The following is a 14,784-nucleotide window of genomic DNA, read 5'->3' on the forward strand; positions in this document are numbered from 1 at the left end:
CTTCTATTGTTAGAATTCTAGGATTTTCAAGGTTGACCCATTCTTTAATCCATAGTAATTTAGTGGCTTGGTGGTATATTTCTAAGTTGGGTAAACCGAATCCTCCTCTTGTTCTTAAATCTTGTAGGGCTTTCATGTTTATTCTTGGTTTTTTATTGCACCAGATAAATTTAGAAATTATTTTATTTATTTTAGCAAAGAACGATTTGTTTAATTGTATTGGTGCTGTTTGGAAGAGATAGAGCCACCTTGGAAGTATATTAGACTTTATTGTATTGATCCTTCCCATTAAGGATAAATTTAACTTTGACCATTTTTCTAAATCTTCTTTTGTTTTTGTTAATAATTTCATATAATTTAGTTCTTTCACTGAAGAATACCTTGTCGTAAACCAAATCCCTAGATATTTAATTTTTTTTTCTATTTGAAAACCTGTTTCTTTTATTAATAATTTGTTTAAATCTTGATTACAATTCTTGGTTAATTTTTAACTAATTAAAATAGCTTTTTCATTCAATTTCAGGTATATGAAGATCACCGATCCAAAGAGGAGGTGTTTATGAAGGAAGTTAAAGAATTAACTGCAAAAAATTCAGAATTACAAAATGTAAGTAGCTGAGAAATTGGATGGTATATTCTGTTGCAGTTTATTATGATTTATATTTTAAATATTGGAAAAGGCGTAGAACTTTATAAAAACCTGAGCTTACTGGTTGTCACAAATTCCTTCCTTTCCCACTGTACCCCCATTTCTGCTATGTTCAAGCCGAGGAGTATTTCATCTGCAGCTGCTAAAATTGTCCATCAGAGTCTCTTCAATTGGGAGGGCTACTGAGAATGAAATCCAGCAGGTTCCGACAGGTTCTTCAGAACTGGTAGCGGAAATTTTGGGTAGTTCGTAGAAGCAGTAGTGGACATTTTGAGAACCGGCAAATACCACATTTGTCTGGCCCCAGAGTGGGGTGGGAATAGAGATTTTGCAATATTTTTCCCCCAGAAGTGGGGTGGGAATTGGAATTTTGCAGTATCCTTTCCCTGGAAAGTGGTGAGAATGGAGATTTTGCATTATCCTTCCCCTACCACGCCCACCAAGTCACATCATGCCCAGCAAGCCACGCCCACAAACGGCAGTAAAAAAAATGGATTTCACCCCTGGAGGGCTATCGCTTCCCTTCCCCTTTTGCTCCATATATTCATTACTTTTCTAAAAAGGTTCTGAAAGTGAGTTGAGCATGTATTCCTTTGAACTTAACAACAAATAATTGTATGTTATATTTGGGGTGGTTTATTATTTAAGTAATTAGAGTTCAAGAAAATCACTGGATTTTGGGGGGTTGGTGGGCATTGCAAAAAATACTTTACCTTTTAGAAGCATTTTCTAGTAGAATATGCCAGCTTATTTATTTTTCCAAAGAGAACTTTGAATTTTCTTTGATTGCTGCTGTTGTTTCCCAATTAGCATTTGCTAGAGATACAAAAGTCCAACCAACATCCGAAATCCAATTTAGGCACTTTAAAGGATACCCTTGAATTAACAGATGAGAAACATCGGATGGCTATGGACCATCAGAAAGTAATGCATGATCTTGAAAAGCAGAATGTAATACATCATCTTGAAAAGCAGAATGTAATACATCATCTTGAAAAGCAGGTAATTTAATACAAATGTCAGGCACTAACTTCAGACTCCAGGCCCCAGGTATCTGGATTAATAGAATAGAATAAAATAGAATTTTATTGGCCAAGTGTGATTGGACACACAAGGAATTTGTCTTGGTGCATATGCTCTCAGCGTACATAAAATAAAATATACATTTGTCAAGAATCATGTGGTACAACACTTAATGATTGTCATAGGGGTCAAATAAGCAAGAAAGAAGCAATATTAATAAAAATCTTAGGATATAAGCTACAAGTTACAGTCATACAGTCAACATGGGAGGAAATGGGTGATAGGAATGATGAGAAAAACTAGTAGAATAGAAGTGCAGATTTAGTAGAAAGTCTGACAGTGTTGAGGGAATTATTTGTTTAGTAGAGTGATGGCGTTCGGAAAAAAACTGTTCTTGTGTCTAGTTGTCTTGGTGTGCAGTGCTCTGTAGCGACGTTTTGAGGGTAGGAGTTGAAATAGTTTGTGTCCAGGATGTGAGGGGTCAGTAAATATTTTCCCCGACCCCTTTTTGACTCGTGCAGTATACAGGTCCTCAATGGAAGGCAGGTTGGCAGCAATTGCTTTTTCTGCAGTTCTGATTGTCCTCTGAAGTCTGTGTCGGTCCTGTTGAGTTGCAGCACCAAACCAGACAGTTAGAGAGGTGCAGATGACAGACTCAATGATTCCTCTGTAGAACTGTATCAGCAGCTCCTTGGGCAGTTTGAGCTTCCTGAGCCGGCGCAGAAAGAACATTCTTTGTTATGCTTTTTTTATGATGTTTTTTATGTTAGGTGACCATTTTAGGTCTTGAGATATAATAGAACCTAGAAATTTCAAGGTCTCTACCAATTACGGGGTGGGCAGAAAAGTATAGTGTCTGAGCAGCAGTCCCATTGGGACTGGGCGGCATGGAATTATAAATAAATAAATACATAAATACATAAATAAATACGGTAAATAAATAAATAAAAATAATAAATCCCTTCTTTTTTATTAAAAGAAATTAATAATAAAACAAAACAAAACTCTATTACTATTAAAACTAAACCAGCAAATCCAAAAACATAACTACAGTGGTACCTCAAGATACGAACCCCTCGTCTTACAAACAACTTGTGATACGAACCCGGGGTTCAGCAAAATTTTGCCTCTTCTTACGAACTTTTTTCGAGTTACAAACTGGCATTCGGAGACTGCTGGGAAGCCGCGCGGCTGTTTTAAAAGGTAACAGCCGGGCGGCGGGGCTTCCCAGAAGCCTCCCGAACGCTGGTTCGTAACTCGAACAAAGTTCGTAAGAAGAGGCAAAATTTTGCTGAACCCCAGGTTTGGTTCGGGAGGTTGCTGGGAAGCCCCCCAGGCCGGCTGCGACCTTTTAAAACACCCGCGCCGCTTCGCAGCTGTCTCCCGAAGCCGAACGCGGAAGTTCGGCTTTAGCGTTCGACTTCAGGAGACAGCTGCGAAGCGGCGCGGGCGGTTTCAGCTCCCCATTACTCCACGTCACTTCGCTCCTGTCCTGGCTAAATCGTGTGGCAGCAAACAGGCTTTGGCGTTTTGGCTGGGGGGGAGGGAGTTAGGAAGGTCCTACTTCTCCCCCCCAGCCAAACCCCCAAAGCATGTTTGCTGCCACACGATTTAGCGGCGAAGTGACGTGGAGGGATGGAAAGCTGAAACCGCCCAGTTTCAGCTCCCCATTCCTCCACGTCACTTCGTTCCTGTCCTGGCTAAATCGTGTGGCAGCAAACATGCTTTGGGGGAAGCCGGACAAGAGCGATCTTCTGCCGGCCATGGGCGACTCCCCGCTGCTCGCCCATGGCCGTCAGAAGATCGCTCTTGCCCGGCTTCCCCGCGAGGCATCAGGTCAGCATTCTGGACGGGCGGGCGGCGGGCGAGGAGGGGGGAAGCCTCGCGGGGAAGCCGGGCAAGAGTGATCTTCTGCCGGCCATGGGCGAGCGGCAGGGAGTCACCCATGGCCGGCAGAAGATCGCTCTTGCTGACCTGATGCCTCGCGGGGAAGCCGGGCAAGAGCGATCTTCTGCCGGCTATGGGCGACTCCCCGCCGCTCGCCCATGGCCGGCAGAAGATCGCTCTTGCCCGGCTTCCCCGCGAGGCAGCAGGTCAGCATCCTGGGCGGACGGGCGAGCGGCGGGGAAGCCGGCGGCTGTGGCAGCTGCTGCGGCAGCTGCTGCAAGAGGCTTCCCCGCCTCCTCAAAGCAGCCTCCTAAACCCGAACGTTCGCTGAGAAGCCCCGCCGCCCGGCTGTCACCTTTTAAAACAGCCGAGGGGCTTCTCAGCAGCCTCCCAACGCCGAACCCGGAAGTTCGGGCTTGGCGTTCGGGTTCAGGAGGCTGCTGGGACCCCCCCCCCCCGCTGTTTTAAAAGGTGACAGCCGGGCGGCAGCGTTTTTTTGCGGGTTTTTTTTGTTGTTGCACGGATTAATTGACTTTACATTGTTTCCTATGGGAAACAATGTTTCGTCTTACGAACCTTTCGTCTTACGAACCTCCCCCTGGAACCAATTAAGTTCGTATCTTGAGGTTCCACTGTATTAATAAAAACAGGTGAGGGCTGAGGTTTTTTTTCTCTGTTATTTAAGTGCTTTTACCATATGCTTTAAATCAAGAGTCACTTCTCTCTCTGTTTCTCTCTCTTTCCTGTCATTCTCTGCCTCAATCATTTTCTCATTTCTCTTTTTTCTCCCCTTTTTTCTATCATTTCTCTCTCCCTCTCTATTCCTTCTCCTCTCTCTCTCTCTTGCTTTCTTCCTCTCTATCACCCTCTCTCTCTCTCTCTCCCTTCCTTTCTTTCCTTCTCTCTTCCACTTTTTTCTCTTTCTCTCTCTCTTTTCCTTCCTTCCCCTCTTCCCCTCCCTCTCTTCCTCTCTCCCTTTATATTTATCTCTTCCTTCCTTCCTCTCTTCCTCCCTTTCTCCCTCCCTCTCATTCACTTTTCTCTCCCTTCCTTCCCTCCCTCCCTCCTTCTTTCCTCTCCTCTTTCCCTCCCTCTCTTTCCCTTCTTTCTCTCCACGTCTCCGGCGGGCAGCCGGCTTTGCTGACTGGCACAAGGCTCAAGCCAGCTGCCCGGGAAAGCCAGGAAGGTCCTCCTGCCCCCCCCCAGCCGAAAACACAACGGAGGTCTGCCGCCACCAGCTTGAGCCTCCTGTTGCTCCACTCTGCCCTGCCTGTCATCCTGGACCTCCGTTGTGTTTTCAGGAGGGAGCGGCAGGAAAGCCCTGTGCCGGCCAGGGAAGCCGGCTTTCCGGGAAAGCAGCGCGCTTTTCAAATGCGCTGCTTTCCTGCAACTCTTTCCTGGGCCGGGGGGGGAGGAGGCCACTTCCCCCCCCGAGGAAAGAGTTGCAGGAAAACAGCATGTTTAAAAGGTGCGCTGCTTTCCCGGAAAGCCGGCTTTCCTGGCCGGCACAGGGCTTTCCCGCCGCTCCCCCCTGAAAACACAACGGAGGTCCAGGATGACAGGCAGGGCGAAGCGGGGTGCAGCAACGGGAGGCTCAAGCAGGCAGCTTCTGCGCTTTTTTTTGGCGGAAGAGGAGGAGAGGAGGCGGATCGGGGGGGTGGGGGGCACCGCCGAGAGGTCAGGGGCACGAGGGGGCCGGAGGCACGGTGGGGAGGCAGGGGCGGCCGCGGCTCCCTTTCCTTCTCCTGTTGTCGCCTCCCCGCCCCCCCCGCGGGCTGGCAGGGGGATGGGGAGTGCACGCCCGTGGAAAAGGGTGCGTGGGGGGGTATTTTGGGGTGCACGCGTGCTCACGTGCGCAGCGTACGGGGAACGCTGGTCTCTATTGTTGATACTGTGCTGTCTAGTATTGTGAGAGGTGGAAGGGTGGAAGGGTTTCTCCTAAAGTCTACCACCATTTCTACCGTTTTGAGTGTGTTCAGTTCTAGATTGTTCTGGTCACACCACAAGGATAGTTGTTCAACTTCCCGTCTATATGCGGATTCATCATTGTCTCGAATTAAATAGGGAGACTGAATTTATGTGCATTTGGTATTCCCTCACGTCCCTGTAAGTTGAACACCTTTCCAATCAGTTCCCAACAAAGCCAAGAATGAGCACATGGGTTGGGGATGATTGAGATCACGATTCATTTGGAGACTTGGCCAAGTGAAGGTAGAATTAGATCTCTCAGGAATGTTCAGGTTAAGTTAATGCATTTCCTTCCAGATTCAGACTATTTTGCGCTATAAATTGGTAAAAAATTAAATTTTACCAATTTAAATTTACTTTAAATTGGTAAAAAGTGGTTTCAGCTTTCTGTCTTGTGCTAGAGTGTATGTATACCTGGACATAATGTTGGTCATCTTTCATCTGAATGGAGATTCCTTCTCCTTAATGCCATTCTTCTGGGATACCCTTACCTTGCCACTCGCCCCAAAAAAAAAAAAAAAAGGTTTTCAACAGATGTTTGGAATTTGATTCTGGAACCTCAGAGCATTATTAGTAAGATCCCAGACATTAAAATTACAAGCTAAATTAGTTCATAATGTCTATTGTGGTCTCAAACCTAACTGGTTCAGTGGCTCCAATATGATCATGATCTAGGCACCCATCTTGGGCACAGAAAGCAAAAGTAATTTCACAGTGTGATTTTAGTCTCAGATAACCCGTTTAAATATACTTTCCTGGTATAAGCAATGTGGACTTGCTTAATCACTGCCACAACATGTTCACCTTCTTAATGGTAATGTAGTGTAAGAAATAATGATGTTATGCCAGTACCACCAGCTTTTAATCTCCATGGCTGCTTTTCTGGTGCAGCAGTTTAGATTGGGATTTTATTTATATTGTGAGTTAGACACAAGTTGATAACTTGGATTTCAATGAAACAAAATTCAGCAATATAAAGTTAAGACATTGTTCAAAATATTGTTTTTGTTTTATGTAGGAAGTTATTTGGGCTTCTAAGGTACAAATTCTTCAGCAAGAACATGAACATGAAAAGTGCCAGGTAAACCTGAATGAAAATTTCCTAGAAATTTTTTTATTTAGAAATAAATAAAATTTAAATTTATTTCTAAATTTATTATTTAGAAATAAATATACCCCCCAAAAAGGAAAACATAGCAAACCATTCAGAAGGACTATTTAAAATCCACTTTATGTAAAATTTCACTGATTCCCATGCTGAGTAACTTTCATGAAGTCTTCACATTCAGTTCTTTGGTTGAAAAATAAGCTACAGCGTGCAAGAAGTATGCTATGACGAGAATGAGAATTACTTTGAAATTCTTTAGTTACATTCAGATTTCTCTCTGAACATTTGAACTGGTAAAGCCAAGAATTCCAATGAAGAAATATGTTCCCTGACAGAAGTGCTTTACATATGACAAAGGTTAAAAGAAGTATAGAAAATGTAGGTTAAAAGTGTTTGTCTCTGTGTGTTCATAGTTTAGAAGATAGATATATTCATGGTTTATAAGATAATCACTAACAACGGAAACTTAGATATTTTGACAAAATTTATACTTACATTATTTTTTCTAGCTTCCAGTTTTACAAAATGTTGAAATGTGGAATGATGTGGTTAAAAAAGTCATTTTGTATCAGAATATCAGTCTTTTCCTCTGAAAGAGTACAACTGCAAACCATATAGTCCTTTATGCCCATAATGCAGTTGTATGGTTATGGTTGATTGTGACAGCTACAAAAATCATCTATGTGTCATCACAAACCTGTTGAATAGGATAGGCACCCTTATACTCTCTAGTTACTATCTGGAGGGCCCTAAATTGCCTAACCATACCAAAGAATACAAAAGTATAATAAATTAATGGATTTTCTAAGAAATCCATTAATTTCTTAGAATAAGAAAATAAGCGTGTTTCGTAAATCTGAATTATTTTTCATAAAAGAGAAATATCTTAATTAACTTTCCATAGTGCATATATTTCTATTTTCCTAGTGCTGAAAGTGAAGGGAGTCTGCCCTTTAATATTTATGATCAAAAAACAATGGGAGGGTGAAAAATTAGACCAATAATTTTGTATTATAAATATATAATAAGATACATAAGATAGCATTAGATAAACAGAATGTTTCTAGTTAAATAGACCTTTTCCATATTTGACCTGTTTAGCTCAAAGCTGAATTTGAGAAGCATAAAGCATCATTGCGCAACATTTTCTATGAGAAGAGGTTAGAAGAACTAGAAGAAAAGCTGCAAGAACAAAATGATCTTATTCTTATCCAGAAAAATCAGGTCTGTTCCATGTAATGGTGGCATTCTAAAATGCCAGAGCTTGAGCAAAGGGCCTTTTTCTATATATAAAAAATTATGGATGCAATTCCAGTAATTACACAAGTAAATATTTTATACGCTTCTCTTTTTGTGTTCTTATAATCAGCGTTTCTTGTTCCTTTAGTAGGCTGCAAGTCAGCAATAGAGCAGGGGTGCTGAAAGGTGAATACAGGTTTAGGCTGCATCTGAGCATTGATTTTCAAAGGATTAGAAAAATGGAAGTAAATGTGCATACAAGAGCAATGCAAATTTTGGACTTAGGGAGCTGGACTCAGAAGCCAGAATTTCGATGGAACTCTTATGGCTATGAAGTCACCAGAACTAATTTGTGAAGGAGACTCTGCTTATAATTGCAGTTGGCTGTGACAAAATGCCACAGGGCCAGACTTGAAATACTATATTGAGCCAACATTGAGCTTATTATAGCAAGGAATAGTCTCTTTTTTCCCACCTACTATATGTGCTTGTCTTTATGTCTGGGACCAGTTAGGACCAATTCATCTGAAGAAGAGAGGAGTTATTGCAAGTGCATCCTTTGGCTTCCCATATGTTGATCAACACCTAGCACTTACCTAGAAGCCTTACTTTGTCAAAATGGCAGATTCTTAACTAGCAATGCATAAGCAAATTCTCATTTCTACATCGATATCCATTGTTTTCTATCCCTGTAATTTCAGATAGAAAAACTGGCTTCAAAAATCCCAGTAGAAAACTCAAAGTTATCTGAAGGTGAGTGGGAATTTTAAGGAAGAAATAAATTAAAATGCCACAAATACTTTTAAAAAACTTTATTACAAAGTTTTAATAAAGTTTTAATAATTATTACAAAACTGATTTTGCTGGGGGAAAATATCCCATTGTTTAGAAATACGTGTAGCTCATTGCAATGGGAAGATTGACACATCCTCTAACATTTTTGTTACAGTGAAAATTTCAGGACCTATTTATTTATTTATTTATTTATTTATTTATTATTTAGATTTGATTCCCACTGCTGTCCGCATTGATGTTCAACCCAAATCAAGCGGATCATCCATGCATGGTAGGTTACTGTAATGGACATGCAAATCCTTAGGTATTGTCCTCTGGGATAATAATAAGTAACAACTAAATTTAACTAATGGAACAATTTTTAAAAATTAATCTTTCCTGAAATATATTGGAAAGATCATTCATTTTATTAATTGATGTAAATGTAACTTGCTGACATTTTCTTTCTGTACAATAGTTGTTTCTATTTAAAATCAAGGATTTTAAGGAGTTTTTGGAGAGGGGAGGCATACAAATCTAATTTATTATTATTATTATTATTATTATTATTATTATTATAACTGAGAACATAACATTCTGTTGTAATCAAATTAATTTGTGGCTGGCTCAATAGATTTTGGAATTGAAGCAGAAAATCAGTCCGTTCTCCCAACTGTAAGACCAAAAGTGCGTCCAGAATCTGCTGACCAAGGTTAGTTTATATTAATCTGGGGTAAGCACCTTGAATAAAGTTATAATAATAGGACCTTTAAAAAAAATCACCTAATTGAAATGTGTTTTATCTCAAGAGATTTCTAAATATGCAAGAGACGTCAGAAAATGGATAGGCTAGACTAGAGAGAGCAAGAGTAACGTAGGGCTCTCAGGGGCTACTATGCCTACCAGAACCATTACCCACTTTTGCAAAAAGCTCTGGGTGGATTTGGAGATATATTTCATTTGTAACATTTAATTGCTTTTCTGATTGGCCAGGAGCACTTCAAGGAGAAATAAGGAATTTTTTGGAACGGGATGATTCTCAAAGAGAAAACGAAGAGGGTGGGGAGGAAGTGAAATGAATAGATTTTCTGGTAAGAGAAAGGGAGAATATATTCAGAAAAGGTCTGGGAATAAACAGATTTGTTTATTCTTAAGGCCCAGCTCTACCTCTGAGGCATATTCAGGAACAAAGCAAGTTTTTTGCCTCAATTGTTTGCTTGCTATAACAAGGGGTTTTGCCCAAATAAGACCTCCTCTGTATTTGATTGGGCTTTACTCCCCAAATAAATATGCATCTGATACTTTTGCGTACATTTCTGTACTTTTTTGAATTGTTTTCATTCTCTGGGCTTTATCTTTACCTGTTTTTATACTGTCTGTCTATTTGTCTCTGTTTCTATTCATGTGTTTCCTTGTTATTAGAAGAGGCCCTTTTGGTACCCATGCTGGATCCCATAGAGCAGAGGTCCCCAACCTTTTTTGCATCAGTGACCGGCTTTAAGCTAGACCAGTTTTCCATGGCCCGGTGGGGGGGGGGGGGAGCTAGCTGTCAGCGGCGCCGTAAAAGGGGCGATCAAGAGAGGAATGGGTGAATGAATGGACGGAGGGTGGCAAGGAAGGAAGGAAGGAAAGAGGGAAGGGACAGGAACAGAAGAAGGGTGCAAAGGAAGCAAGGAAAGGTGTGAAAGGGGAGAGTAAGAGAGGAAGGAGTGAAAGAAGGGAATGAGGGAGGAAGGAAAAGGAAAGCAAGAAATGGAGGGAGGAAAGGAAGGAAGGAAAGAAGGAAGGAAAGAAAGAAAGAAAGAGGGAAGGGACAGGAACAGAGGAAGGAAGGAAGGAAACTTATGAAAGGGGAGAGTAAGAGAGGAAGGACTGAAGGGAGGGAGGGAGGGAAGAAGGTAGGAAGGAGAAAGAAAAGAAGAAATAGAGGAAGGGAAGGTAAAAGAGAAAGAAAAAGAGCAAGAAAGAAAGCAAGAAAGAGAAAGAAAGGCAACTTCAAAGAAAGGCTCACTGAGCATCTCTCACTCTCTCTCTCTTTCTGTCCCTCTTTCTTTCTCTTCCTTTCTCTCTCTCCTCTTCCTTTATCTCCTCTCTCTCTCCCTCTCTCTCTCTACCCCCTCTCTCCCCCTTTCCCTCTCTCTTTCTCTCTCTCTCCCTCTCTTGCTATCTCTCCCCCCTTTCCCTCTCTCTTTCTCCCTCTCCCTCTCTTTCTCTCTCTCCCCCCTCTCTCTTTCTCTCTCTCCCCCTCTTTCTCTCTCCTCTTCTCACTTTCTCTTGTTTTCTTTCTGTCTCTTTTGCTTTCTCTCTCTCTCTCACTCTTTCTCTCTTGTTTTCTTTCTCACGCTCTTTCTCTCTCTTGTTCTCTCTCTCTTGCTATTTCTTTCTCTCCCCCCTTCTCTCACTCTCTCTTTCTCACTTTCTCTCTATCTTGCTGTCTGTTGCTCTCACTCACTCTCGTTCTCTCTCCGTTCTTCTCAGCGGTGACGCGCACACGCCCTGCCTGTCTCACCTTTGTCGAGAGCACTTTCGTCCCGGGCTCTCAGCAAGGGGGTTGCAGGAGAGGCGGGGCCGGCGGAAGGTGATATTCAATGTTGGGGGCGCACGGGCGGTTGTGCGCGCTCCCTATCTCCCTGCTAGCCCACTTGGAATATTCAAAATAAGAAAAGCCTTTGCCGGCGAAGGTTTTTCTTATTTTGAATATTCCGAGTGGGCTAGCAGGGAGATAGGGAGCGCGTGCAACCGCCCGTGCGCCCCCGACATTGAATATCACCTTCGCCGCCGCCGCCTCTCCGACAACCCCCTTGCTGAGAGCCCGGGACGAAAGTGCTCTCGCAAAGGTGAGGCGGGCAGGGCGCGCGTTCCGGGTGCGGGAGGAGCTGCGGTGAAAGGCAGGAGGTGGCGGAGGAGCAGAGGGGGCAGATCGGCCGGGCGGTGGGCAGTGCGGAAAGGCCGAGGGGGCCCTGGCGCCGCAGACCAGCTGAAAAACCCCAACGGGCCGGTCCTGGTCCGCGGACCGGCGGTTGGAGACCTCTGCCATAGAGGAGCTTCCAGAGAATGAAACAGGTAATCAACGGGACCAATTGAAGCTTTTGTGGCCTTAATTCTTCTCACATTATATGTCTGTATGAGAAAGCGCGAGACAAGAGAGCAGTGTCACATTTCTTCTACCAGAAGACCCAAAAAGTCTTACCTTACAATTTTCAGATAGCTTCAGTGTTTCTGTGATCCCTTTGAAGAGTAGCTTCTCCTATTGCTTGGCTTCCTTTTTTTGCCAATTAGTGTCCATCACTATTCTCTCTAGGATTCTATTTTATTCATCCCTTTTGTCCAGCCTCCCCATGAACTTTCTTACCCCTGCAGACAATTGAATCCGGGAAAGAGGGGCCAATCCTTCCTTGCTTTTGAATTTGTCTTGATTTTGAGATAGTGTTGGAATTTCTTGTAGTTCATTTGATGCGATTCTAGATTTATAGTTGCCTTCAAGAAGTCATAGAATTATAGGGTTGGAAGGGACCTCGGAAGTCTTCTAGTCCAACTCTATTTGAGCCGCCTTCTAGTCCAATCCTATTATTATTATTATTGTTATCATTACTCTCGATATAGAAACTTTAATAGATAAATAAATAACCTTAACCACTGATTTTTATCCAGAATGGTATACCATTCTTATACCCTTCTGGACAAAAATCAGTGGCTAAGGTTATTTATTTATCTATTAAAGTTTCTATATTGAGAGTAACAACAACAACAACAACAACAACAACAGAGTTGGAAGGGACCTTGGAGGTCTTCTAGTCCAACCCCCTGCTTAGGCAGGAAACTCTACATTACTTCAGGCAGATGGTTATCCAACATCCGCTTAAAAACTTCCAGTGTTGGGGCATTCACAACTTTTGGAGGCAAGCTGTTCCACTGATCAACCGTTCTGACTGTCAGGAAATTTCTCCTTAGTTCTAAGTTACTTCTCTCCTTGTTTAGTTTTGAGAGTAGCTATACATTGATCATAGATAAAATTGCTAACAAACACAATAAGTAACAATGTGGATTATAAACTATATTCAGTGAACTATAGTTATAGTTTATAGTTTATTCAATTTGTATGCCACCCCTCTCCGAAGACTCGGGGTGGCTCACAACTAACTGTGTTTCTCCGAAAATAAGACTGGATCTTACATTAATTTTTGCTAAAAAAAATGCATTAGGGCTTATTTCCCAATTAGGTCTTATTTTGGGAAAAATGTGGTAATAAATGCATCCATCTGGCTGACAATCTTAACTCTGGCTTATTTTTGTGGTAGGGCTTATATTACAGGTATCCCGAAAAAATAGTGTTAGGGCTTATTTTCCAGTCGGGTCCTGTTTTTACAGGGAAACATTAGGATTCTGTGATCACATTATATGTTTACCTACATTGGTTTGTGTTGAAAATTGTTCTTAAGAGTAGATCCATTAAAATAAATAATAAATACCGTATATACTCGAGTATAAGCCGACCCGAGTATAAGCCGAGGCACCAATTTTTGCCACAAAAACTGGGAAAACGTATTGACCCGAGTATAAGCCGAGGTTAGAAAATGCAGTGGCTACTGGTAACTTATAAAAATGGAAAACAATAAAATTACATTAATTGAGACATGTTTTAGAATATTTATTTTAAAGAAAACCAGTAAACTAGCTCTGTAAATTTAAAAGAGGGTAAACAAATTAACAATATTAACAATAAATTAAAAAGTAAAAAAAGTAGCTCGATCAGCAACAAAGCTAAAACCTAAGAGTTAAAATCCTTCAAAACTGGATTCCTTCTCATCATTAATTGGATTTACATTATTGTTCTGTTTTTATATATGCTGTGAGCCACCCTGAGTCCTTGGAGAGGGATGGCATACAAATCCAATTAAATAAATAAACAAACAAATAAATAAATAAGTGTATCCAAAGAAGAGCTTCAGCATTAGCTGCTGTGAGGTTATCAGCATAGAAAACCAAATAGATAGATAGATAGACAGACAGACAGACAGACAGACAGACAGACAGACAGACAGACATAGATAGAAAGATAGATAGACAGACAGACAGACAGATAGAAAAATAGATAGATAGATAGAAATAGATACAGATAGATAGATAGATAGATAGATAGAAAAATAGATAGATAGAAAAATAGATAGACAGATAGAAAAAGAATTCCTGTCTAGCTCTGCCTCATAACACATTATTAGATCCTATCCAAGCAAGGACAGCAACTACCACAAAATGCCATTTTTTAAACAGTTTAAATCCTTTCAAAGGAGGGGGAGGAGAATCTGACAGCAGGGGGCCTTTTTAATCCAACTAAGGGCAATGCAGAGAGAGCAAGGAATAGTTACTGTAAACCTGTTGACAAATACACACAGGGAGTAAAAAAATAAAGCCTCTGGGTTTCAGCAAGAGGTAGCTGGCTTTTTTCACGGTGGGGGGGAGAGGGTGCATGCACACACACACACACACACACACAACCTCACTGGCTTCCCATTGCTTTTTCCCCCTCTTGGTTGGAGCAAATGGCTGCCTCCTTTGCTTGAGCCAGGGAGAGCAACTACGGCATGCGAGAGGGGACAAAAGCTGGTGCCTCCTCGCTCTGGCTCAAGCAATGGCGCCCTCGTGTGGTGACTTTGTCAATGACACGAGTATAAGCCGAGGTTGTGTTTTTCAGCCCATATTTTGGGCTGAAAAACTCGGCTTATACTCGAGTATATACGGTACTTTTTAATGGATTTACTATATCGATAATTAAACTGATACCTAATGTATAACATGATTTGTCAGATGCAGTTGCGATCAAAGAAAGTTGAATTTTAGATTTTTGCAGCTGGCCGAGTTATATTTAAAATTAAAGTTATTGCTTTGCTTTTTGATATAGAAACATTATAATTTCTTAGGTAGAAAATTCAGGTGAGTGCATAGTAATTTATTTATTTATTTATTTATTATTTAGATTTGTATCCCGCCCCTGTCTCCATTGATGTTCAACCCAAATCAAGCGGATCATCCAGGCATGGTAGGTTACTGTAATGGACATGCAAATCCTTAGGTATTGTCCTCTGGGATAATAATAAGTAACAACTAAATTTAACTAATGGAACATTTTTTAAAGATT

At 41.6% G+C, this 14,784-nt stretch overlaps 1 pseudogene; it reads left to right on the top strand.

Annotated features, from left to right (window-relative positions):
• LOC139155220 (cilium assembly protein DZIP1-like) overlaps positions 1–14,784 on the top strand; it is a 39,550-nt pseudogene that overhangs the window by 10,933 nt on the left and 13,833 nt on the right.

Source organism: Erythrolamprus reginae, assembly GCF_031021105.1.
Source record: "Erythrolamprus reginae isolate rEryReg1 chromosome 4 unlocalized genomic scaffold, rEryReg1.hap1 SUPER_4_unloc_2, whole genome shotgun sequence".
Lineage (NCBI taxonomy): Eukaryota > Metazoa > Chordata > Lepidosauria > Squamata > Dipsadidae > Erythrolamprus > Erythrolamprus reginae.